The sequence below is a fragment of the Passer domesticus genome, chromosome 2, assembly GCF_036417665.1.
Source record: "Passer domesticus isolate bPasDom1 chromosome 2, bPasDom1.hap1, whole genome shotgun sequence".
Taxonomy (NCBI): domain Eukaryota; kingdom Metazoa; phylum Chordata; class Aves; order Passeriformes; family Passeridae; genus Passer; species Passer domesticus.
Genome location: NC_087475.1, coordinates 50,581,200 through 50,608,341, shown reverse-complemented (window position 1 = coordinate 50,608,341; position 27,142 = coordinate 50,581,200). Strand labels below are relative to the sequence as shown.

At 39.1% G+C, this 27,142-nt stretch overlaps 1 protein-coding gene across 28 annotated transcripts in view; it reads left to right on the top strand.

Annotated features, from left to right (window-relative positions):
- The window catches only part of LMO7 (LIM domain 7), a 131,310-nt gene that overhangs the window by 58,011 nt on the left and 46,157 nt on the right, over positions 1-27,142 (top strand). The window contains exon 1 of one of the 28 annotated variants that reach the window (XM_064408551.1): positions 1,050-1,131. The exons of the other annotated variants lie outside the window; for them this stretch is intronic. The gene's annotated coding sequence lies outside the window, so the exon portion shown is untranslated. Of the gene's footprint in view, positions 1-1,049; positions 1,132-27,142 lie in introns of those variants that run through there. 28 annotated transcript variants of the gene reach the window in all.

Sequence of the window (27,142 nt, the reverse complement as noted above, 5' to 3'; positions counted from 1 at the left end):
TCAGCTTATTTTAGACTTGGAGCAAAATTGTTAAATGATATCAAAAGCGTCGCTTTTATTTATGATTTGTGATTATCAATGTAAATCTGAAAGGCTGAGGTGGTACTTCTGATACTTATCCAAATGGATTTGATGCTTAGGTATAGTTGTCCTGAAGGACTGCTGGTCTTGCCACTCCAAGTGTTAATCAGATGTTTGTCTCTGAGTGTCACATCCCCTGTCAAGGGGTGTATGTGTGTGTGTGAGTAGAAATTAAGTACTGAATTGCATGTAATTGGCATATTTATGGAGATGGGAGGTTTTCCTGTGAAATAGCAGTGGCTTAATTCTAAAATATATTTAGTGGATTTTCATATTTCAAGACTGCTCTATCTCCTAATAAGCATTTTATTACCAGTTTCTGAGAGATTAAGGTGAAACTTCACTGTATAGACAGGTGTTTTAAAATAAATGAGTCAGGGCAAAAATCATCCTAGGGCACATTGACTTGTTACAGTGTTAACTGTTTCTGTTATATTGGGATAAAAGGATGCATTTATTGTCTCCAAAAAAAATAAAATCTTTAGTGGGTTTTGCTGGAAACCTGTCAAGTTAAATGTGAAGGGTTGATTCCTGTCTTAAATTACCCGTTTTATCAAAGAGGAACAGGCAGTAATCCTTCTGTAAATACAAGGAAAAAAATACTGCGAAATGATATGTAGCTGCTTTAATTAGAAAGAAATCTCTCGTAGGTGGGTCGAGTGGTAGCCTGTTGACATTCTCTCTGCCTGGTTTCAGAACGAAAGTTCATGCTGTTTTGAGGTCTGATATGTGAGATGGCAGTGTGTTTTCAGTCTTTGACTCATACCCGAAATGTAATTTCTCACTAATCTGCTGTTTAGGGACTTGGCACCCTTCCAGGATGTTGGTATTCTCTCTGCCAGTTCCTACGTCATGCCAAAAGCTGGAGGGTTGGTAACCTCTGCCGCGCTTAAATTACTCACAAAGCCCTAGCAAAAGTTGTTTTGGTGGAGGTTTGCTCCGGGGGTATGGCTGGGAAGGGTTGGAGGCGGTCGGGAGCTGGCGTTCAGCAGCGTCAGTAGCGACAAGCTGGAACCCCGGGGAGGTCAGGATAGCGAACTGTTGTGCAAGGTATGTTGTCCAACTCGTCCCGATGTTAAACCACGGCGCCCAGGAGAGGTCAGCCGTGAAATCCATCCAGTGGGTCCGTAACCCAGGCTTTTTTGGGTCCTTGCAGCACCACCAGTTTCCTTCCCGGCTCCGTGAGCAAAGAGTAAGGCTGGAATTTGAAGTTGTCACGAGGCAACAGTGGTTTTACATGGTACTTTCTCAGCAATGGTTTAATTAGTGTTTTTCAAAAAAGCAGATTTAACTATTGAGTACTTCTTATGGACAGCAGTGTGGGGGGTCTGGGTTAGAGTCAAAAGAACTGCCAACCATAGAAACATGTTCTTGTAATTTGTTTCAGTATGAGTTTGCTTCTCTACACATTATATATCATATGACAGTCCCACAGTGTGTATTAAATGCTTCCAGAGTAATTCAAAACTTCTGTATCTGAGCATGCTGTAAAGTGGTGTCCTAAATATACTAGCACTTTTGATGTATTTGGGAGGTTGGAGAGGGATGGGAGGAAAGTTTTATTCCAAGAAATGAAGGAAATAAGTGACATGAAGATAACTCTCTCAATTGAAAAGTTAATTACTGAAATAATTTTATTACCCAGAGGGCAAGCTATTCTTCAGAGGATTTTCAGAGAGATTTATATTTGTGTCAGGAGGGAAATGCTGTCTGATCAAGAATTTTATCTGATGTGTCTTTTTATTATTTAACAGAAATAAGTAGTTTCATACATTCAAGGTGAATTACAAATGTCTTCAAAACTTGTAGGATGCCAGGCCTCAGAAAAGGGGTGCTATTTCATGTCTTGCTTTTGTCGTATCCTCTTTTAACTCTAGTTTCATAATTAGAAGTAAATAATTTCTTGTCACCAAGAAGTAAAACTTTTCATCTGCTGACTTATTCAAAAGATTGCATTTAACTTTTGGATTTCTAACATTCCTAAGCAAATTCATTTTGCTGCTATCACCTGAGGTTAACTGCCCACATCTTAAAGCAGCTGTGATATGTTGTATGGGATAACATTAATGTGTGCCTGAAGCAGTGTGTGTTTTGACACCGCAAGAGGACTGCTGTGTTTTGCTGTTGCACCACTGTTAGCACAGGTTTTTTTATCTACCCAAAATAGATTAAATAAACTGTTGCTTAGAAAAGTCAGCTTAACAGGCTGGGGTGGCAGAGAACAGGGTGCTGGTAGGACATGCATGTACTGTCAGGTATGACAAGGTGCTTGATTTGCCTTGGATATTGAAAATTGGTCAGAGGAAGGCACCTTTAAAAGGGTGGATCTGCTTCTGGTGCTAAGGAGGACATGAGAGTTGTCATCTTATGTAAGAGCAAAACCAGTCTTTCACATTGTCTGGGAGGTTGCATCTCTGTCCCTGTTACACGTGTTCAGTTGATCTGTCACCTCAGGAGCTGGGCAGGTCCTCAAGAGGAACACCTCCCTTTTGAAATGGATGAGCTCTGTGGTGTTCCATGTGCTTCTCCTGTCTCTGCTCCCTGGCAGTTACCTGTGCTGTCTCCTTCTTACCTTGTGGGAAGTCATATGCCCTCAGGCTGTTGCCATCTCAGGCTGGCATCCTGTGCCACCTGGGCAGGCCCCCTTCCCAACAGGAAGAGTTATTTTCTCCTTGTACTTTATTTCTGAATATGCTTGCTGCCTTTTGCCATACCTTTGCTGACAGCACTCTGTCTGATGAGCACTGCCACAAAGCCATTCAGAGTTACTAAACTCTGTTACGTGGTGCAGTGTTCTTGTGTCACCTGAGTTAAGGTCAAGACCCTCAGTTCCTCATGAACAGAATCTGTTCCAAGAAAACTATATTTCTATCTGGTGAGGAGGCTACAACTTTCACTTGTATTTTGTTTTCTCTTGCAACTGAGATGATGCACAGGCATGATGTGAAACCCTCCTCTATAATTACTAGAAGTAATCTGGGACAAGAGAAGCAAGAATCCTCTTACATATCCAGACTTTCAGTTCTAAGTGATTATGTGATTATCCTTTTTGCAAAGAAAAAGCTCCTTAAAATTTTATTGTTTAGAAGTTTGTATGAAAAAGGCTGGCTAAAATTACTGGTTGCTGCTCCAACCCTTGCAAACTTTATGCTTTGCCAGATCAGCAAGATTAGTAGTTGGGTGGTGTGGAAAAATAGTCCTGGCATGGATGATTTCTTTTCTGCCAGTGAAAATGGGAGTGTGGATTAATGTCTGAGATTTATAGTTCAGTCTTTCTGTAAATCTGCAGAAGTTATTGCTCAGTGGTATAGTAGAGCAATATGTCATGTGTTCCAAGAAGGATCATCCAGATGGACTTACTCCTCACATACCCTGTCTGGCAGTCATGTGCATATCATCTTGTTCAGTGGCTAGTTATTTGTGTAAATGCATGTGTGTCCCTCTTCAGTTCTTTTGGTAGATTTGATTTTTGTTTCTCGCTGTAGTGTTTTATTATTTCTATTTGGAGATGTTGTTTTACAACACAGCAGTTGGTGAAGGTTTTTTTAATTTATTTGTACTAATGCAAGATTGTCTTAATACTTCATTTGATTCATTTTGGTTCTGTCAAAGTAAGAACGTAATACAAGCTTAGTGACTTTCAGTTGTCACTATGGTTACTATTTAAAAATGTTAAGCACTTCCTCACCCAGCTCTTTAGGGATGACACACCCATTTGGTCCCAGCTGTGGAAGGGTTCTAAATAAAATCATGCCATGGAGTTATAAGGGAGAGTTATAAGGGAGCGTTCAATGGGCAGATACCAAGCATCAATTCTGATGGAGTTTGGTATCTCAATTATCGGTTTTAAAGGAGGCAGCCTGAATGCTGAGAGAGTGTAAATTCAAAGTTGTCTTTGAAGCAAATTAATTCTTCTACATGAAAACATTTATAATTCTGTGAAATGAGATCACCAGTTGAAGAATATAATTTAATTCTAATATTAAATTTAAAAAGGTGTGTTAATAGAGTAAAATATTAAACTAAGAAAAAAGAAAATTTACTGGAAAATCCTAAATAGAAAACTTTTTAAAAGCTACCACAGCCCTGACTTCTGATGTTGAAGTTTTACCATACTACTTTCATTTTTCAATAATAGGGCAAACTAAAATACTTGGCTGCCACTAATATTATTACTACATTGTTATATTTAGAGTATGTCCTGAATGAAACTAAAAACTGAGGCCCCACCTGGAGCACTGTGTCCAGCTCTCAGGCACCCACCACAGGAAGTATGTGGACCTGCTGGAGTGACTTGGGAGGAGGGCCATGGAAATGAGCAGGGAGCATGTCTCGTATGAGACAGGCTGAGAGAGATGGGGTTGTTCACCCAGAAGAAGGGAAGGCTCCAAGGAGACCTTCCTGCACCTAAAAGGGGCCTAAAAGAAAGATGGAAAGGGACTTGTCACAAAAACACATAAGACAAGGGGTAATAGCTTAAACTAGAATAGGGTGGGTTTAGTTTTAGATATTGGGAAGAAATTCTTCACTGTGAGGGTGGAGTGGCACTGGAATAGATGGAGCTGTGGATGCCCCATCCCTGGAAGTGTTTGAGGCCAGATTGGATGTGGCTTTGAGCAATCTGGTCTGGTGTGGAAGGTGTCCATGCCCAGAGCAGAAGGGTTGGAACTAGATAATCTTAATAACCCAAACCATTCTGTGATTTTTTCCCAAGATAGATCAGAGTGTCTCATCACCTTACAGAACCTGGTATTTGGATAAGGCCTTCATCTTTTTGCTGACCTGCACTTTTTCCACATATTCATTATCAGTCTTGTAATATGTTAATTCTATAAAGCAAACAGAAAACCCTGCTGGAGAAGTTTTGCTGAAGTGGGACTAAGTGCATACATGAGATGAAATAACAGAGCTATGACTTTGGCCCTGGCATTTCAAAATTTTGGGTAGTTTTTAACTTAATCCACTTAATGTTTCTTTAGCATAATCTTTTTTTTTTTTTTTCATTAATTCCTAAACAAAAAGCAATCCTGGAAAAATTAAAATGCCATGCTTTCTATAACATAAAGCTCTATATAACTAAAGCCAGCTGGAGAGAAGTGACAACTGTTACATGCATGTTCATCCTTGTGTTCCTGCAATTCAGCTGAGCTTTTGAGACAGGCTCTCTATTTCAGTTCAGAGATAACACTTTCTGAATTTAAAATACCACCCAAAAAAGTGGTTCAGAGAATAGATGCTTTCCAAATAAAACCTGAGAAAATTAAATAGTTGCTGTGTGGTATGGCTGTAAGGACATATTCTGCACCTGTTGTTCCATTTGGAGCAGGATATATTTCATTGGGTGCTCTTCTGATTATATAAGAGTGAACTAATATACCAACCTTAAGTATTTTGAGCATATGTACAGAATGACTACTTTCCATATCACAGCTATTGTGTGTTCTTATTAAGAAATCCTCTCCTTTTAGGGGTAGTCAGAAGGGAAGCCTTCTACCAGTGAGTTAAGCTAAACACAGTACCTATCTTCTTTAGCCTGTAATTTGAATTACAATACGGCCAGTGCAAATTACTGGTTTTGTGGTAGGAAGTAGCTCTACACTATTTCCTGATATAGTAGATATTGAATTAAAAAATATTATTTTTTAATAGTAGTTGATGTTTCTTATGACTTGGATGTTCTTCCTGTCTAGTCCTGGGGAATATGCTGCATTTCCTGATTCCATTTCTGTTTCCTGCTCAGGGTGCTTTTTTTTCAGGGTAAACAACGGCAAAGTGAAATTTATATTCTATAGGGAGAATGTTAGCACTGTTGAGCAATCTACACAGAAATTCCTGAAAATATTATCTTTTTGAGTGGAAAAGTGTTGTCAAGGCTCTTTGGAAATTTTTGGAGAGCTTTAATTGTAAAAGCAATACCACATCTCAGTCTTCTGAGAAATTTTTTAGGTTTGCTTTACCAGTGTCACTCAACTCTTTAAACTGGCAAATCAGCTACCTGAAAGCTTGAGGTGTGATGATGGGACACTCTTTTGGGACTTGTTTTGCCCTTCAGGAAGAGCTGTCGTATTTTGCTCAAAGGAGATATAGTTAAATACCCTGAAAAAGGATACTTGAAAAACCAACCAAACAAGACCCCAAACCAACCTCAAAAACAACAGTGAAAGGAGAGACAATGCAGATCAATTTGTGGACAGATATTTCAGAGCTGGTGTTTTCTGTTGATATTACTGAATTTGTGGTCTTTTTTCATATTTATTTGCTTAGTTACTATATCATCTTGAATTTTTTTTTGCTCAAGGATTGAATGCTTGCAATAAGAGAGTATGATAGAGCTGAACCTGAGCTTGCTGTGCTGATTTTTCCAAGAAACATGCATTTTTAATGAGTTGAAAAACTTATTTTCTAATTTGGCCTCAAAATAAAAAAAAACCAACCAACTCAAAACACTCACACACATAGAACCACCCTTTCCTGCCTTTTTATTTTGTGTAGAATAGAAAGTGGTGAGATGGATGAAAGCCAAGTGCTTCAGTGCACGAAGTATGAAAATGATTGGACCAAAACTTGTATCTGCTTAAATTCTATTGCTTATACCTATGTGACTGAAGAATCAATAATCCCAAAAGATGAGCATTTTAGAAACTGTCTTTGAATTCAAGCTGAGGTGAAACAAATGAGACAGCTTTTTGTGGGTCTTGAAAACTGAAATGCAAACCATTTAACCAAAATTTAATTTGGACAATGGATGCAGCTTTCCCCCATTTATATTCAGGGAAATAACATTTTTACACATATGGTTGTAATAGGACTTTATTGTGGTAACTAAGTTTCCTAGTGACAGTTCCCTTGAAATGGAAAAGTGCAGCACTTCAGATTGACTCTAGAAATGTTTCTACAACTTTGTAAATGTGCAAATTCTCTATTTGCTGTGGGCATTGTCAAAGAAATGTGTTTGCTTCCTGGGTATAGCTATATTCTAAATCTTGAAATTGCTATTTTTTTAAATGATATAACTAATTTCAAGATCAGTCATTTTGCATGTTTTACTTCTCTTAGTACTTAGGAAAATTATGCAGAGATAAAGAAAAAATTGGTTTTCTTCAGTCTTGTGAAACTGATGTGCTTAAATGTAAAATATTCATGCTCATGTCACTAATCTGGTCAAACTGTAAATCATTCCAGTAAAAACGTTGTAGGCAATAAAATATGTTCCAGACTTTGGACCATACCTGCTAGAAATTTACATCCAATTCTTAGGTTTAAAGTCTGTAAAGTGTTAGGTGTGGTGCTATTTAATCCGTCTGCTTTATTTTCTGGTCATTGTGAATAACATTGGAGATAGATCACTTTTGCTGTTGAGTAATTTAAAAGTTAATAATTTACACTTCCTTTATCAGATTATATTTTTGATAGCGTTTGCTTTTTTGTGAAGATGATTCTGCTCTAAGAATGAAGAACTCTGGAGTTCTGTACCTGTACCTACATGTGTATAGGAGGAGTTTCAACAATTCGGGGTAACAATACATGTAGTGTGTGTTAGTTGTATCAAAAGCAATTCAAGTATCTCTAGTGACACAGATCTACAGGCTTGAATTGGAATTCAGATAGTTCTTCTACAGAAGTGAATGATTCCCTGGAGAAGATTGCAGTAGCTTTCTGCTGAATTGCATTGGTTTGGTCAAAGTTGTCATATTTGATCCTATTACAATTCAAAAGTGTCTCTGGGATAACTTGGGAGGAGGAGTGGCTACAAAACCATTATTTCTGAAAGCCTTAATGCTTTTTTGGTGTTTGTGTGTATTAACAAAAGTGTCTCTAGCATTTTAGGATTCCCATGGGAATCCATCTAAATCTTAAATACCTGTATTCATTTTAATCCCCTAACTCCCCAGGATTAAATGCAGTTTATAAAACAATGCATGAGAGGGAAGACAGCATTTTTGATGAGTAGCAGTGAGTACCTTACAAAAGAAGGTAAAGAGAATTTTTTGGTGGTGGTTCTTTTTTCCTCCATACAAAAAAGTGTTTGTGTTTGATGTTGGAAATGAAACGACTTTACATAAGCTTATACTTTTTCTATCAATTACACAGAAACATGTATGCAAGTTCACTATTGTATTATTCTAAATTGTATTTTACTGCTTAATTGCTGAAGTTCAGTTAGTTTTTCTGCAGGCAACTCAACAGGAAGAGCTGCTATATTTAAATAGTGGGGGAAGCTGACTTCTTGAAGTTTTCCATGGATACAGGAGTTTGCCAGTTAACCAAACTCTGTAAATAGAGAAGGTAAAGCTGAACAGTGTAGTGACAGGTTTTGATCATACTTCATGCAAAACCCTGCTTCTGGCCATTTTTATTCCTTTCAGAGATTTCAGTTCTAATTATTATTACTGCTTAATTGGAGCACTTATTTTATCCTTTAAAGTGACATTAATGTTTTGGGGTTTTTTTGCTGTAAATGTTACAGAATGCAATTGGCAATGAAATAACAATTTCAAATATTCTTATAAACTGCATTTCCAGAGGGTTACAGGGTTGTTTTCATGCCGTCACTGAAACCAATTAAATAAAATAATGTCTCACCACATGGTTAGATGATAAGAAGGGGCGGAGGGTTGGAAATCAAGAGCCCTAGATAGCAGCCAAGCTTAACCACACAAAGGCATGTTTCTTTTAAATGATAGAGATCTGTTGTCTTTGAGAAACAAAAGGAAAAGAACCCCAACAACAAAAACAAAAGAAAACCCAACAGGGGAACTGTTCTCCAGGCTGAACAAGCTGGATGATCAAGCTCAGGATCTCCACTCAATTTGCTCCACTTTATCAATGTCTTTCCTGCACTGTGAGACACCAGACTGGAGACAGCAGCATTACAGAGGTGGCATAATAAGTGCTGAGCAAAGGGGGAGTGACAGGGTCTGTCAGCCTTCTGGCTATGCTCCATTTTGCACGCCCGTGCCCCATCTCATTCAGCCCTGGGTGCTGTTGGCCAGTGTTGCCAGAGCTGGCTGCTGGCTGAGGTTCGGCCCAGCAGGATTGCCAGGCCCAGCTCTCCACCCCACTCTGCAGTTACAGGAATTAGGTCCATCCATGGGGCAGGACTTGGACTTTGTGCTTATTGGATGTCATATGAGGTTTCTGCAGAGCCAGTCCTCCCAACAGCCCCGCCCTCCAGCATATGTATCCCCTCCTACGATTCTGTCTGCCTGGGGAGGGAGCGTGGTATCAGAACCTGACTCAGAAGGCAAAATTTTGAAAGCTGCTGCAGCTGGTTTCTGGGACTAGAATAAGAAGGTTGACTAATGCTGATGATATTTCCTTTTTCCTTTCCCTTCCAGAAAAAATGTCCTGCAAATGTAAACATGCACACACCTTTGAACCCAGTATGTACAGATATGCATCAACTGACGTGGATTCCAATGCATTATATGATAAAATATTTAACTGGGGCGGGGAAAGGGAGTCCAAGTTCAAAATACCTATGCTCTTGCAAAGGCTATTAAATTACAGACAGCCACTTGTTCCCTGTGAATAACCACTGAAATACGCTTGTCAGATTTATGATGCAGTAATGTATTCTTTTTAACTCTGTGACCTGATGTTGTATGGTGCCCTCAGCTGTGATAATTTTCGGGGGTGAGGGATGTACTTGGTAAAGCACTAGCTAAAAATGCCTGAGCTAACAGAAGGCAGTTTATTTATGTGTGGTTTGACTTGAAGCTGTCATGTATTTTCAACACAGATCTGTGCAGTTGAAGAATTACTGTACATTTCCACAACTGAATCCTAATCTGTCCAAGTATACCACTGTTAACACTCTTGTAAACAGCTTTTAGTAGTAGTTTTCAGGTTATTTATGTCATAAACTGTGCTCTTTATATGTAAAAAAAAATAGAAGGAAATTTGGGTTACTTTAATGAGAACAAGAAAATCAGAACAATTTCGGTTTTGTGTATGAAATGATGACTTCTGGAATAGCTAATACTGCTCAGGCCTGAGATAAAGAGGTTAGAGGTTTTGTGAAGGCAGTGTTCAGTGCCAGTCAAAAAAACCCCAAAAAACCAAAAGTACAACGAACCACAAAAAAAAAAAAAAAAAAAGAAAAAGATAAAAAAAGAAAAGGACCCAACCTTATTCCAGAAACAAGTATTAGGAATAGGAAAACCAATTGTACTGTACTGCGCTGCTGTGGTTAATCTGGCATTTGCTGGTGTTGTAATACCACATGAAGCTTTGGCCTTGGATAATTTTCCCTTTTTTCACTTACTCGCTTGCCCGAATTCCCCCAAAAGCAGATCTATGGAACTGGAATATCTTCACCCTCATGGCATCTCTCTGACTAGAAGCAGAATAGCTTCCCCTGCAGGCTTAGTTAAGCATGCTGAGAGTCCTGAATGAGAGGTGATGGATGAAGGGCAGAGCTGGACAAAGTTGCAAGCTTAAAACAAACAAACAAAAAAGAACCCTAGCAGATGGTGTGGACAAGTGATTCAACTGGTCAATGCATGCCATGTTATATGAATAATCAGTGAAGGGGAAGTAGGCTTCCTTGCCAACAGATGATGTGGATAATCAAAATTTACTTGCATTCAAGGGATAGTGGAGAAGTTTAAAGAAGGGAAATCTTCTAAGAGTTACTTAGTGTGTGGAAACCACATCTAGTTTAAAGAGTCCACAAGGGAGAAGCATCTTTCCTGTCTATTTTTGCTTTTCCTTAGGCAGCCACTTGGGATTACATGGGAGGATGAGATCTTGGGCTTGATACAGTTTTTTGATCTGGCCCCATGTGGATGTTCCTGTGTGTGGTTTTGGAAAGGTTGCATACAGTGAAAGCTGCTTTTAACTTCTGTAGCTCTGTGGAAAACTCCAAGAAGCAAAACTAAGGAAAAAAAATCAAACACAAATCATATGGAAGCAATTAATTTGATTTGATAAATCAGTCAAGCAATCTGCCATTGTTAAGCTTTAGCAAATGTGGAACATTGTATGTAAAGCTATCTGAAAATATGAATAAAATCATGGTAGGTCTTTTAATCCAGACCAGTATTCTGTATGTGACTAGTTTGTGCAATCACAGGGAAAAAATGTTATCATTAATTATTAGCAATTTAACATATGACAGTTTTTCATTAAGCCATTGGAAGTTTCATTAAAAGCTTCAGAAGAATAATGAATAAGAATGGCTGAAAGTCTGTTGAAATAAGCTGGTACATGTATTTGCCTATGCTATATTCAGCTTAAAAGCTGCTTTTGCTCTCAGATCAGTTAAATTAAGAGGTTTTGTTACTGATTTTGGCATGGGAAGTGTAACTGTAAAATCACACATCAGATGGTTATGTAGAAGGCACTCCCACACAGGTTGAATAAGCACAGAATAAGATGCATTGGTAATGATACTCCACTTGTCCTGCAAAACCCTCTCTCTCTGTGCAGAACATTTTATTCTTTGAAATCTGAGCTTGCCTCTGGTATTGAATGTTGGCTGCTGTTGGGAAATCATACAAAAGTCACTTAGTGCTGGTGGTTTAGTAATATTTGCCATTTCACTGTGATATTTTTATTCCCTCAAGAGGAACAGAATCTCTTGCAAAAGGATAATTTTCTTTTTATAAACAACATTTTGTTTTTTGAAGCATGTTCCTTGTAGAGCTGCAAGCAAAGTCCTTAGTTCAATTCTGTTTTCTCTAATGCTGCTTGAATTATTTGTGAATGTATTCAACAAGCTAGTTGGATAAATAACCTATACAGAAATCCCTAGTTATCCAGGTAATGCACTCAGTCTGGCATTGTGATCACACCTAAATGACGTGACTGCATTTGTAAATGACTTCTATTTTTTGCTCAGTATTGTTTGTTTCATTGCTAGGATAAGACTTAAATCTACAAATCCAGGGAATGGTGGCACTGAATGGGATGAGTCTGAGTGTTTGAGTTTTGCTTGCTTGGGTCCATGTGAGCCATGGGTGGCCCAGCAGCTGCTCTCGGTGTGCCCGGGGCTGCTGGCACAGGAGGGCTAAGGCAGGTGCTCTGTGCCTGTGCTGTGCCAGGTGTGGGCCAAAGCTGATCGCTAAAATTCCCGCCTTTAATGAACAGTGTGAGTTTTATCAGGAGAAAAGCTGGAATGAAGGACTGGAACTTGGTTTTCTCAGAAAGTGTGTTTACACAATGGGGCAGTGCAGTGAAAGGGCAGACAAGGGGGGTGGGGGAAGGGAAGTTGTGCCCTCAGTCAGTTTGCAGATGTTGCCAATCTGGGCAGAAGCATTGATCTGTGGAGGGTCGGAAGACTCTACAGAGGGATCTGGACAGGCTAGATGGATGGGCTGGGGCCAGCTGGATGAGGTTCAACAAGGATAAATGCCAGGTCCTGCTCTTGGGTCTCAACATCCAATGCTTGGGGGAGAGTGGCTGGAAAGCTGCCCAGCGGAAAAGGACCTTGGGGTGCTGGTTGACAGCCAGCTGAGCATGAGCCAGCGTGTGCTCAGGTGGCCAAAAAGGCCAATGGCATCCTGGCCTGTATCAGCAAGAGTGTGGCCAGCAGGACCAGGCAGGGATTGTGCCCCTGTACTCAGCACTGGTGAGGCCACACCTCAAATCCTGTGTTCATTTTTGGGCCCCTCACCACGGGACAGACATTGAGGTGCTGGGGTGTGCCCAGAGAAGGGCAATGGAGCTGGTAAAGGGTCTGGAGCACATGTCTGATAAGGAGCAGCTGAGGTAGCTGGGGATGTTTAGCCTGGAGAAAAGGAGGCTCAGGGAGGACCTCACTGTTCTCCACAATTTCCAGGTGGGTGTCAGCCTCTCCTCCAAAGTAACAAGTGACAGGCCAGGAAGAAATGACCTCAAATTGTGACATATGGCCAACCAATTGTGTGGTTCAGAATTGGGGTTTAGAAAATTTTTCTTCAATTAAATGCTTGAAGCATTGGAACAGACTGTCCAGGGCAGTGGTAGAGTCATCATCCTTGGAGGTTCTTATGAGACTTGCAGATGTGGCACTTGGGAACCATGGTATAGTGGTGAACTTATAAGTGCTGGGTTAATGGTCAGACTCGATGATCTTAAAGGTCTTTTCTAACCTGAACAATTCTATGATTCTATCTCAATTAGGGTTCAGGAGAGATGGAGAAGAAGTGAACACTCAAAATTTCTTCCTGTCACCTGTTACCCAGGAATGTGTTTGTGTGGTTCCCATCATTTAAAAATGACTTATTACTGCCTGATCAGTCAGACAGGGGAGAGAGAGAAGAAGCCTGCTTTCATCTCCCAGGGCAGGAATCTTTTTGATGGACATGTACCAAAGGCACGTGTACATTACTTATAGAAGGAGCTTTTGTTTGCAGAATTTTTGTCAGGAAAGCAAATATGTTCAAGCTCCTAGAAACTATTTGGTCAGGCTTAATTGCATGTAGGTTTTGGCATTCAACATTTAATGGAACATGTTACTGTTATTTGTGCATCTGCAGTCATAGGAGAGACTGTCCTCAAGAGCTAAAGTAAGCAGCGGTAACCACAGTGGAAGAAAACTACTAAAATTTGGAGGGTTTTTCCTACCTCCACATGTGAGAGGGTACTCCAGCTAATTAGTTCAGGTTCCTTCAACCCTTGGTAATGTGACTTCTTTGTTAATGCAATTTGAAATTATGAGGACTCCCTTCAGTTTCAAAGCAAGTGCATTGAGATTTTTCTTAATTTATTTTTTTACTTTACCTGTGAAAAACTTCATAATCTGCTTTTACTGTTAATGAAGAGGAGGTAGCATCTGCTTGGTTTCTGGTTCCTTCTAGTTTGTAGATAGACTGTGTGCCACCACTGCTGTTATTTGGAATAGCCTTCTGTAGCTCTTCAGCTAATTTGGGATACCCAGTAAAGATGTTTTCTCGCTGTTTTCATTCTCTATTGCTCAGATGTCTCTGCCAGGCAACTCACAAAACAAACAGCAACACCAGGTCAGCTTCAAAGAGTGCATGCTTTGAAGTAGAGAGCAGATGACAGTTATGAAAGGTTAGTCTTTAATGGTATTACAAAAGGTAGCTGTACAGGTTTCCATGCATTTGCTTATTAAAGTGTGTAATGCCCCAATCCTTATGGACAAAAAAATAATTAGTGGGTAGTTTTTAGAAAACATTACCTTGTACTTTCCCTAGTGGTAGAGATTAGTTTATGGCCTGAATTTGAAAGTGTGTGACTTTTTTATGTGATGGTCAACACAGCAAGATACAGGAACAAAGAGAAGAGTATATGACAAACTGAGTATAGATGGTCAACTTAACACTTTTAGCAGAGAGAGGGCAGAAAAAGTTGTCTTGTTAAATACAGCAAGTTTCAATCCATTCTAATCTTAGTGCCTGCAACAAAATTAATAATTACCTGAGAGAGTAAATACTGTGATATTGTGTTCATTGAATAATTATATGCTTAATTTTTCAAAGGGAATTGCTTTTTGTTTCAGCTAAAGCTCTATTACTGCTGGTGGTGCTCACTGGCCTGTCTTCAACTTGTGAAAGAACTTTGGCAAGCCTTGGTTGTATCCATGAAACACAGGATCCTCTATGCAAGCTAAAATTAGCAAAAATAAAAAGCTTTGTGAGGAAGTAGAATTTAAAAACAATTTTTATTTTGGTAAGCTGCTCTGTAATCATGAATGCGTTAGTGAACTTATTTTTGAGGGGAGTTGGTATGACACTCAAAATGAGTGCATATGAGATTTTACAAATTGAAAATCAGCGCAGACTTAATTTAAATGTGCATTTATGTATTTTAAATGTCCTGTTTACTTCACATCCAAACTGTTGATTTCTACGCTATCAGCATTCATCAATTTTAATTAAAAGGAGAGGAAGTTAGAGAATGCATCTGAGATGAGAGTTCAGTTTTTTCTCTTTGCAAAGAATGATTTGTGCTTTTAATTTATTATTCTTTTCCTCGTGGCTTTCCTTTTTGAAGGATTGCACAGTTTTTGTTGGGTACTTTATTATGCAAAAAAAAGTTCAAGTATACTCACCTATGTACCTGTCCTGTGTCTGGGTTTTTCCTTCAGGGCCTTAAGTAATAACTATGTTACTTTTAATAATATTTCAAGTAATTACATGTTTGACATTCTGTCTGGAGTTCATGCAACAGTTCTGGATTTCTTTCCCTAACAGAAGCTTCCACAGATTCTTTCCTACCTGAAAAAAACTTGGGTTGCATATTTTTACCTGTATTCAATGTACTATTTTCTAAGGGAAGAGCTTTAAATGCAGTGTGGCAGAAGGCTTCATATTTATCTTTTTTCTGAGCAGTAAATATCTGACTACTGGAGCAGTTCTGAATCAGTGTCTCTCAATAAATCAGTGTCCAACAGATGGCTGATTTGTTATTTCGTGAACTGCTTTTGATAGTACTGATTTCCGTTACTAAAGATGATGCTTGCATAACTTACATGGCAGAATGAGCTATTTTTTAGTATCTTAGGAAACTGGTGTACTGTCCTACAATGACATAAATGCATTTCCTTGATGATGAAGACTGTTGTATATCTTTGTACCTTCAGTTGCTACAAAAAAAATCTACAAAAGGGACTTCTGTTTAATTTATTTTTAAAATATATTACTGCAGCAGATTAAGTCAACCACTAACTGCATCTACACTGAAATGGAGAGAAGATAATACATTAAGAGAATTCCAGCTATTTTTTCATGGTATTTTCCACCTGTCTAACTTCATGCAGTAAGAAAGTGGTAGCCTATTGCAAGGCACTTTGAGTATTTTGTGGGTAATGTGGTCAACAGTTTGCTGTCTGGCAATCAAACTTGATGATAATGCTCAAGCTTATAATCCATTTGTACTACCTGTGGATCAAAGGGTGAAGGTATGTTCATCCTGGTCTTTTCTCCTGTACTTTTCAGGGGTTACCTTCCTGTCAAGGAATACCTGGGTTTTGCTGTGATTTGGCAACATATTCCTAAGCCGTCAGCAGAGATTGATGTATCCTCTCCTTATTGGAGGGTACTGCTGGGTATTCCTCCACCACACTGAGTTAATTTTTTCTTGTAGCTCTGTTAGCCTGGAGGTGAAAAGAAGAAGGGGAGATCTTGGTAATTATTCTGAGTCTCACTGTTGTAAGGTGCATGTTGGTGATGAGACCACTGAGATGACTTTTTGTGTGATTCTTCTGTAACTGTAATTTGTTTCAGGTAGAATTAAGTATAATCAAGAAGAGAAACATCAAGTATATATTTTGTGTGATTCTTCTGTAACTGTAATTTGTTTCAGGTAGAATTAAGTATAATCAAGAAGAGAAATTTTATTAAACTGTCTTTTAATTTTTCATCCTGTCTAGATTAATCTGTCCTAATTGCAGGGTGATGGTAAAGACTTGGCTTTCCCCTGAATTTCCCTGAATATAGGGAAATTCATGAATATAGTGACAGTACTGTTGCTGTTGGGATTTCTGAATAAAATAGGGCCAAACACTTGAGATCAAAAGGGATACTTTCATAGACAATTCCAAGGTAACAGGTCTGGATGTAGCAGTTGCTAATGCAGCATGTGTACTGTCCCAAGGGAAGCTGCAGTTTGTACTAAACTGGTGCAATTGACATACTTTTAAGGTTAAGCATTAGTTTGATAATCTTTCCAATGATTAAATGCAGTAATGATTGTGCTTCACAGAGGTTTTGAGGCATCATTAGTTTTCAAAAGTTGTGGATTCCTAGATGAGAGTCTCAGGGTTTTTGTTAATCTTCTCTTGGTGATAAAGAGTGCCTGTTTTTCATGTAGAAATTATGAGGACTGTTGGACAAAGAATTTATAGAATAACCCCATCAAGAGCTGAGGGTTGCTTTTGTGTTATTTTGGCTCTTTGGTTTGATTGACTTCTGGGAAGGATAGCTTACCACCACCATGTGTGTTTTAAGGAGCCCACTTCTCCAGTGCTTCATCTGGCTGGGCAGCTGGTGAAATTCTGCAGATGGCTAACTGTAATTTGTAAGACTTGATGCATGTAGTATCTTCTTTCTCATGAGAAGGAAGATTCCCAATTTAGCATTTACTCATGCACTCGTTAAAGATGTTGGGAATATTGCCATGGCCTCACTTGGAGTAGAATCTGATAGTTTTGTTCCACTCCTTCCCTACCAGCAGACTTAGTTGTAATAGCTTGTTGGAGCATTTTGGTGATGTCTTAATTGGTGTATTAAGCCTTTTTTTTCCCTCAGTCATCAGTTTTGTGATACAAATTACATACTTCACGAGTACTGGTGAAAGAGTCGTGTGAGATCATCTATAGCTCCATGGCTAAGATTGTTTTCCCATATCATTAATTTTCTTCGAGTTTTTATTCTCAGACTCCTCTAACTTTACAACAGAAACTCCTAAGTGACTAATAGCACATTTGGTTTCAGTTGGTTGGGATGGTCTGAATGAATGTAAACTCCAACTTCAGAGTATATGGTCAGACAAGCTTAACTTCTCCCCCCCACCTCTCTTTTTTTTGCCTCCCACACAAGTTTTCTAACATTCTGGCAAAGCAAGTATTTGGACGTGTACCCATTCTCTCACTTTACAGTAAAGAAGCATTCATTTTTCCAACATTAAAAACTTGGCCAGAAAACCTGGCCCAAAAATGCTAATGTTTTGAGCAAATGTTTAAAATTACCCTCTGACTTGGCTGCTCCAAGTAGCCTTAAAGCACTGTTTTCTTTTGGGGTGGAAAAATTGTTTTTCACCCAAAAAAAGCTAATTAAAAGAGGTAATATTTATCCAATATTACTGATAGCAACAAATTTAATTTATGTATTTCAAATGTTATAGAAATAAATCTGAAGCTGTAAGAAACCTGAATCAGAATAGCTGAATCCTTAAGGAGTTCTGTTAATTTAGGATGCTTCAAGAGCTGAGGATAGGAGGTGAGAATTGCAGGAAATGTGGAAAATAATATATACTTGTCTCAGATCTTGACTGTTCCCCAAAAGAAAAGGGGCACGTTTTTCCATAAATGTACTACTTGGTGAGTTCTTGATTGTATCTTGTTTTTGGTCTAAATTTTGCTGCTACTTCACACCGTGTCTTCTGGCAGAGCTGATTCAAGGCAATACATTCTATTTCAGTGTTTTTGTCTGTTAACCTTGCATAAATATTTGGCTTTGCATTAATTGAGGAACTCTTTCCTGGCTCTAAGTATCTTTTGACAAATGCAGGCAGATCAAGAAAACATGGGAAATAATAAAGTTCTGTTGTATCTGCATATCTCATTCCTTTTGGATGTATTTGATCACCTTAAGTTAATAGAGAACAGACTTTCATAGAGAGAAGTCAGGTTCAGCCTGTATTTCATACTCATGTGCTCTGTGTGATGAGTGATGGTGTTGTGCTCTGTGTTGCTAGGGTAACAAAAAGAAACATAGAGAAAATATGGCAAAATTCCAAAAAGGAAGCATTATAATTTTTTTTCAGTGCTTCTTATTTGCTCTGAAATATTTTGCCAGAATATTACTGAGAAAACCCAGTAGTTTTTTAAAGCTTTTAGTCAAAGTGTACAGACTAAATGAAATGATTCAGTCATGCAGTAGTGATTTACTTCTACTTAAGGACAAATGCAGCATCACTTCATTTTGTTTCCAAAATCTTTATCATGGACTAAGCTGCTCTTACCTTGTACCTCCATTTCTTCATCTTTGCTCTGTATCTCTATCAATAAATCTAAATTTTTTCAAAGTCCTAGTTCTATCACTCTTTCCGTAGCTTTATCACTCTTTTAGTAGTCCCCCTTTGAACTGCAGAACAAAAAAGCATTTGTTTTTTAATAATGTAACAAAAGTTTAGAATGAAAAGAAGGTCTGGCATATACACTGCCCCTATTCTCTGTCCCCCTGTGCAACAGTTTGGCCAGCAGTACATTGGAATTGCTCTAGAGGAAAAAATGAGCCTTGGAAATTTGTGAAGTGACTCCAGGAGCTGTAAATTCCATGTATCCCCAAAATCCAGGGGGTCTGCCTCTTCTCCAGAAGATATAACTATCCCTCGTACATATACGTGGCATTTATGGGTCTTGGCTTTCCTGAGGAGATGATGTCTGGAGTGGGCTGAATCCTGGATTACTTTTATGGGCCTAGAATAGGACATCTGTAGCTTCTGCTGGTAACTCTGAGTCACCTGTGTGCTGAATTGTTTTCTGACTATGTGTCATAACACTAGCAGCCAAGCAGATGCCTATTTGGACTGGTGAAACTGGATGTAAGCACGAGTGTAAACACAGCAATATCCAGTACAAGTTACTGTCAGTCATCTTTTTTTCTTTATCAGAGGATATGTTCATTGCCAAATATCTGATATAAATTATACAGCATAGACTTGAGTTCTTGGTGGTTGTTTTTTTTTTTTTGGTTTTTTTTTTTTTTTAAATCCCCTGAGGAACTGAGTAAACCTTGCTTTTGAGTGTTAAACTGTTTTGCTTATACACAAGGCACTTCTGCATCATTGCTTGTTTGCTTGACACAAAGATAACAAAGGATTACATTTACTGGATCTTTCCCTGGGCATGGACTAAGGGAGGAGATTGAATGAAGGAGGTTGTTGGGGTGGTTTTTCCTCTTTCCTGTATACAGAGGCTATAAAAATATTTCTCTCTGAGCAAGAAGTGTTGTGTAACCTGCCAAATCCTAGCTCTTCCCAAGAGACCACCTCTAAATGCTTTATCCAAATTGAACAATTGTGTTAGTCCTGGGGGTTGAGTGTAAGAGAGTGCACATAGGCAGGTGTTAGGAGTAATTGGTAGGTGGAAAATTTTTTACCCTAGCTTACCTTGCAGTGATTTGTTTATTCATACCTGGAGTTGGTACAGACATGTCTCATCAAGGCTTGGTGGGAATTAATGTGGTCAATATTGAGGGCTATTCTAAAAAATCACCTCTGGTGGGTGTGTGGAAACTGGGGATGTTGAAATATTCCAATTAGGTGTGAGAGTTGGGAATAAAAAGGACAATGATTTGGAAATTCTTAATAATGGCAAAGAGGCATCAGGCAATAGAGAAAATGAGTTTTGGTCATGCAATGAAAAATAATGCTGTGTGTTGGCATGGTTGCTGCAGCTTAGCTGTAGCAAATAATAGACTTTTTACATTTTTTTTAATAATGCTCTTGAACTATTTTTGAGCAAGCTAGCAGCTGCACGTTTTTGTGGTTTTGAATATATTTCTACAAACATACACAATGCTTTTAATTGTCTATTTTGATACTTATTTTTCAGTGACTCCCCAGATATACCAACTATTTATTTTGGAAAGATTGTTAGCCAAATTGTACATTCCCCATCTTGACTTCTCTTCAAATTAATCTACAAAATTTATACAATATGGTCTAGATTTCTGTGGGGGAGTGAAGGGCAAGGGTCTTTAAAACTAAATGCAAGAGAAGTTAATGTAGATAATGATCCTGGTGATCAAGAGAATGAGCTCTCAAGTATGTTGATTCTTGAGGTACAAGGAAGGAGAAAAGTAGAACGGGGGGAACATTTAATGTAATCCTTGTGCAAAGGTCAACTGAAATATGAACAGGTTTTTAAAAAAGAAAAAAAGGCAGCAGGGAGATAAAAGGAGAGATTCAGCAAAATCATATGCTCCAAATTCTAAATACCAAAACTTGGGGAGAAATAAAAACCTATAATATATATAAGTACTGATATAATAGCGATCTATCAATTTATTTAAAATACTATGTGAATTAAAGTGTTTTTTTTTCCTTGAGAAAGAATTAATTTCACCTGTGAAATTAAAAAGTCTTCTTGAGCATGAACAAAGTGATTTGAGAACTCCTAACACTCTGTGTGAGCTGAGAGTCAACTGCACAACTTCTAATACTTTGTGCAGAGAGTCCATCTTTTCTCATAAAAGTCAGTGGATGTTCTTATGTTTCTTGGCCAAAGTGTATGGCACTTGATCACTAGATTTCAGAAATAAAATACCTGCTGGGTTTTTAGTTTTGTGGGTGTTTTTTTTTTTTTTTTTGGTGGGTGCCAGTCTAGATCTGGAATTGGAAGTACCTAATAAAGATTGGCAAAACATTCTAGTTTTGTCCTGGAAAAACCAAGCAAAGAAAACAGTACAAGAGATACACAATTTAATTGTCTGTAATTAGTGAAGCTGATGAGTTTTTAGAGAAGGTTAGGATTGGAGTAAGAAAAAGTCACAAAAGGGGACCAATTAACAAATCTACATTAATTATTATCAATTTTAGAACAATTTAATTTGGAAAAGATCTCAGAGATCATCCAGTCCAACTTTAATTTTCTTTAATAGAGCTTAGTATTTGAGCAGGAAGATGCACGATCCTGTGAGCCTCCTTTTTGCCACAGCAACGACTTGCAGTGAGTGCTCCATGCCACTTGTCCTGCACACCCCTCAGACAAGAGCCAAGGAGTGCTCAGATTGTCATTGAGGCTCTTCTGCTTGTTCTTCTGGGCAATTTTTTTTTTTTTTATTTGACAGGCATGCCTTCTTCCCTACAGGATACTAGTTTTCTCTCTGGGAGAACGTCTAGATTAGACTGAAATATGAGGAAGCTGGCAGAGGTGGACCACCCAGGGAGGGGTCGGAAAAGAGCATGAGGAAATGGATAATGTTATCGTCTGGTGACTTGCCGTGGTTGATGCACTTTTCTAGACGTGCCTGTTTTTGTTTTGATAAGGGATTTCAGAATGGTGTGGAGACATAATGGGTGAGATCAGCAAGGAAGCACCATGCTCAGGAGGCAGTGTGAGCAGACAGCCTCTGAAGCCATGGATGGTGATGTGTTCCCACGGAGGGTGTTGGCTGGCTCTGTTCCCTCTCTTCCTTTTTGAGCATTTCTCCTCCACCCCTTAGCTTTAGTAGGTGGGGGGGTGGGGTGGAGACAGGCTGCTCATTCATCAGGGCCCACATCTCCTCGCTGTCAGCCAGGGGTTCCACAGGGGCACGGAGAAACCCTTTCTGCTGTCATTTTATACCCAACTCTGTGCTGCTATGATGTGAGTGGCATTGGGTCTGGTGGATGCGTTGCCATGGAAAATGTATGTGCTTTTCATAGTCAAATAGAAAGGTGTGTTTCCAAATGCTGTTCTCTAACTCTGCAGCCGTAGCCTGGCTGGTTTATTTCCAGCATTCTCAGCAGTGAACTGTGGCTCTCGGGGTTGAATATCAATTTGCTACGAATCCAAGTGCTGGAGGAATGTCCTCATGTTTCTGTACCCATGCAGCAACCACATCTTCCACTGGAGCCTTTCTATTCTCAGCAGCACGTGGGAATTCAGTGAAATCCGATAACAGCAATATTAATAGCAGCTGAGTAGGTGGCCAAAGAGGTTGAAATTTAGCACGAGCCCGCTGCTAGTTGGACAGGCAGCATTCATCTCCTGCGCAGCAATACCCGGCGGGGGTACAGGAGTCTCCAAATCCCCTGACATCTTCCTCAGAACCGTAAGTGAAGCTGCTTGGTGTAGGGCTACAGTGCCTGCAGCTCAGCAAGGGGTGGGGAATGGGCTTTTCTACAGCCAACTGATATGCTACAGCTTCCAGGCCAGGGTATGGCTCTTCCAAGACCTTCAAAGGGCGTTTTGGAGGTGTGACTGCTGCCTTGATGGATGGAAGCTCAAAGGGAGATCACCAGTATTTTTTTTTAAACAGCAATCTATTCAAGTCTTGTGTTTGTGAGATCTGTAGTTTAGAGGAAAGGACAGAAAACAGGGTTGGCAGCTGTTGGGGTTTCTGAAGTGTTCGTCACCAAGGATGGGTTTGGCACTGGGCAGGGTGCATTTGTCACTGCCACATTCCTTTCTATCAGTGGGAGTGTCTCTGTTCCTTCTTTCTCCCCGTAAATGGATTCAGATTTGTCTTATCTCTTTGGACAGGACCACATGTATTGTTGGCAGCTAACCCTCATTTTGGGGAGGAGGAATCTCCGTTCAAACTTGCTTCTTTGTTTGTTGGTTTTGGGTTTTTTTAAATTTTAAATCTTCAATTGATAAGTATATTTAAATATGTTTCTCTATGAGAAACAGACCCTTCTCTGAACAGGATGCTTTAAAATAATCTTCCAGAATTTTGCTCAGACTTCTGGTATCTTGGATGTGGTCCTGAGTTCCACATTGTTCTTCCTGGAAAATAATAAAGTGAAGTGTTACAGTAGATTTGACATCATGAGTTGCTAGTTGCTGGAATTTCATACATATTAGGATTTGGGGAAACAAAACCATATCGTGTCAGAAAAATAAAATCCAAAGTATTTAGTTTATTGTTTAAAAATTTTGCAATAGATAAAAAAAAAAGTAGCTTAAAATGCACTGCTCTTTTGTATGGAGGCAGTGGAGAGGTGTCTGTAGGTGTCAGTGGATGTATTTTATAATTGGTTAAACTCTAGTTCATGATTTCTTAAAAGTACTGTGGCCTGCCAGTTCCTTTAACGTGTATGATTGTCTACAATTTAAAAAAAAATATTTTAAATGCCCAAAAGTGCACTAAAATAATCCCAGCAGGCTTTCCTGACTCCTTAAAAATGGGAAGCACAGAGCGCCTCTGTCTCAGGGTCATCACATGGGGGTTCTCACGGTACTGGTGTCTGGAGCAGAGTCCTCCACCAAGCCCCCAGCCTGCTCCTCTGCCATGGTGCTGGTGCAATTGCTTGTATGAGTGTGATCTAAAACAGATCAGCAAGCTAATTTAGGGGTTGAAAATGTATATTAGGAACAACACAGAGAAACAGGTGTAGCCCTCTGGCAGCGTGGAACAGCAGTGTGATTCAGGGTTGTGTTGGCATAACCACGGGGGCAGCAAACAGGAGTGGCTGGAAGAGAGAAGGGGACCAGGAAATCCTTAAGCTAGAACTGCTGCCAAAGCCTTTGTATTGTCAAGCTAGGGCCTTGGTGACTAATTCTGCTGTTTAACCTTGAGCAAACAGTGGAGCTGAGAATAAATGCCTTGAGCTGTGGCTCAGCCTTGTGCTGATCTGCCATGTCACTTTGTTTTATTCTTGTAGAGTGGTCTTTGTTGGAGAAACATCTGTCAGTCTGGAAGTGATGTTTGTCAATGTGTTGTGTTCAAATGTAACAGAGGTGTTTCGTTCTAAGCATATCACGCACCAACAAGTGAGAGCTATTCCTGTCCCATTTGTCTTTCTTCTGTTTGCTCAAGGATTGACGTAGTTGAGATGATTTACACAGAAGGCATTATTTCTTCACAGGTGGTTATTCCACATCTTTTTCCATCAGTGTTCAACTCGGATTTATGTGGTTGTGCTTCACAATTACTATCATAATATCCCCCATGTGCTTTTGTCTCGTGGCCTTTAGACTTTAGAGATTTTTCCAGGGTGGCTAATCTTGAAGTTGTATGTAAACTTTTATTAATACTGCTGCCAACATTTAAGGTTCACACTTCGTGAATCAGGATTCTACTTTTACAACTTTGAGACCTCTCTGTTAGCTGGAATTTGATATTGAGGTTAGAATAGGTTGATTGGTGTTGGGCTTTTTTTGAGCTTCAGAATGGATGCTTAAATGCTGAGACTGTGGCAAGAGCAAAGTGTTTAAAATAAATTTTTCCAGTAAGATCTTAACTGCTCTACTTAGCTGCTTTCTTTGCTTAGTTCAGACATCTTTAGCAAAGTTGTATTGTTAAGGAAAGGAGATATAAGAAAGCTGTGGGAAGACAGAGAAGTTAATGTTTAAAAATACACAAAGTGATTTAGTAAACAGTGTTGCAGTGTCATGTGGGGAGGAACTGAATTCTTTCAGCAGATTAGTTTTAAGATGCAGCCTTGGCTATGCCCTCCTGGGCAAAGCTGCAGCCCACATAAAACTTGGGTTATACCAATATTCATAAAGAATATGATTAGCATCAGCTGGGCTGGCTCTATGACAGCTTTGGATGGAAACAGGAAAAAGCAGACTTCTTTTACAGTAACCAAGTGTAGTATTGGCACTTATTTGCATTGACAAAGATACTTCAGCAAGTGAGCTACCCCATCAATTCCTAAGTTAGCTGTCGTATGAGAAATGTCTCTGAAATCAGTTGTGTGTGCACTTCAGTGCTATAGGCTTATGTTTAAAATAAGGTTGTAAGTGTCCCAGAGTGTTTTTTTTAAAGCTTAAAAGCTAAGTTGCTGAAGTTCTTGTACTCCATCTTCTAAATGATTTATTCAAATACAGTGTGAGAAACTGAGTGTTGAAGCCCTGTGTATTTGGAGCCAGGATTGTAAAGGGGAGTTGGGGGTGAGAGCAGGAGCTTCCTGTTAGGTCACAGTTTCTCAGAAGAGTTGTAGGGTCATGCCTACTCTTACAGCAGCAAAGAGTTTGCTATGCTTGAGGCTGATGCCTCTGTCTTGTGCCCTCCTATGAACCATAATTGTTCAGAGTTATACACAAGACCCTAGATGAATTATTTGCATAGATTGCACAGTAGTTATGTTATTTTTATAACACCTCATGAAGAATTTCTGTGTACTAGAATTATTCCATTTTGTGTTTTCATTTACTACAATTGAGTTAAAAGCCTTGCTTTTTCTGTTTTGATACAGGGAAAATTAATTCCTTCTAATAGCTCTTCAGTTTGTATCATACTTCTAACCAATAAGTATTTACACAATAGATATTTTAAGTGGAGTGTCCTGGAAGAGAAATAGGCAACTGCATGTGCAGCTAAACACAGATGAGCTTGGACAGGTTGTACATATAAAAGGCCTTAAAGGCTCTTATTTCACACAGAGAATGTTAGAAAGCAGATCCAAACTACACCTTCTGCAAATTGCATGCCTCAGAGAAGATGTAGCTGTGAAATTTTTGGGTCAGAAATTAATTTTAAGACCTTCCAGTAAGATAACAACATTGCTTCTTTAATCAGGATTTTTTGACCAAAAAAAAATTATATACCTATCATTTAACAGGTCTTGGACAGTACATTCATCATTCCGAATAATCCTTTTCCTTGGTTAAGTACATTCAAATAATTAATACATACATACAAAAATGAAGAACAGTGTTCTAGATCAGCAGAGTTTGTCTTGGATTTTTTCTTATCCTCTTCTGCTCAGACTGTGTCTACTGTCACAAGTTGTTAAAAAGTTTTAGAAACCAATAGATGCAGTTCAGAGAAGGAGAGTAGCAATGCAAGTGAAAAAACTTCATGAATGAAGAGTAAACACCTTGTCTGTTTGCTTCTGTTGTTAGCAGGGTAAACAGGAATGAAGCAGGGTCTGTCATTGGAGTGCATGAAATATCTCCCTGCCTGCATTTTTGGTGCTGTTTACCAGAATGGCCTAAGTTTTGTGTTGGTTTTAGTCCAAATACACAGGCCGAGTGTATTTATGGCTATTCCAGTAAGGAAATTTTATTGAAATATAAAGACAACTAAATATTGCTCCTGTTGCAAAACGGTTGACTGAAATTATCCCAGAGAACTCAAGGAAAGCAGAAGTGGACATCATTGTTTTTAGTCTTGTAGCTTTGGTCTACATGAAGGTTGGCGGCCTTTTGGATATATGCTCCTGCCAGCTAAGGGCAGCGTCTTCCATGCCTCACTGGAATGCTGAAGTTTGGGAGCAAACTTTAAGGCATCCTTAGCAAGGGTCTCTGCTTTTGTAATTGCAAACCAAAGCAGAAATTCTGCTAACAAATTAAGGGTAAAGAATGCTAACCTTTAAAATGTTCTTCGCTGGGTATGAGAAGTGTAGTGTTGTAAGAATAGTTTTCCATTCTCTGCTTGGAGAATGGGAAATCACCTGTCTCCTGTAGCCCTTTAGGTCACAGCTATGGTGTGCCCTGCAACATGGACACTGACAAAATGTTTAGCTCATTGGAAAAAGGGGGAATTTTTTTTCTTCAAAAACAATTTTCTTCACTATTCTTGAGTGAATAACTAATAGCAATGGATTTTGGAAGGGATTGAAAAACAAACAAAAAAGTGTAAATATTTCACATTAAAGGAGGAGGGTTCTTCCTTATCTGTGCAAAAGAGGTCACTGGCTACAAAGGCAGAAACATCTCTGGCATGAGATACTAAGCAAGCTTCAGGCAAGGACTGTGGAGGTCAGACCCACCTCAGGACTTTGTGTTCCT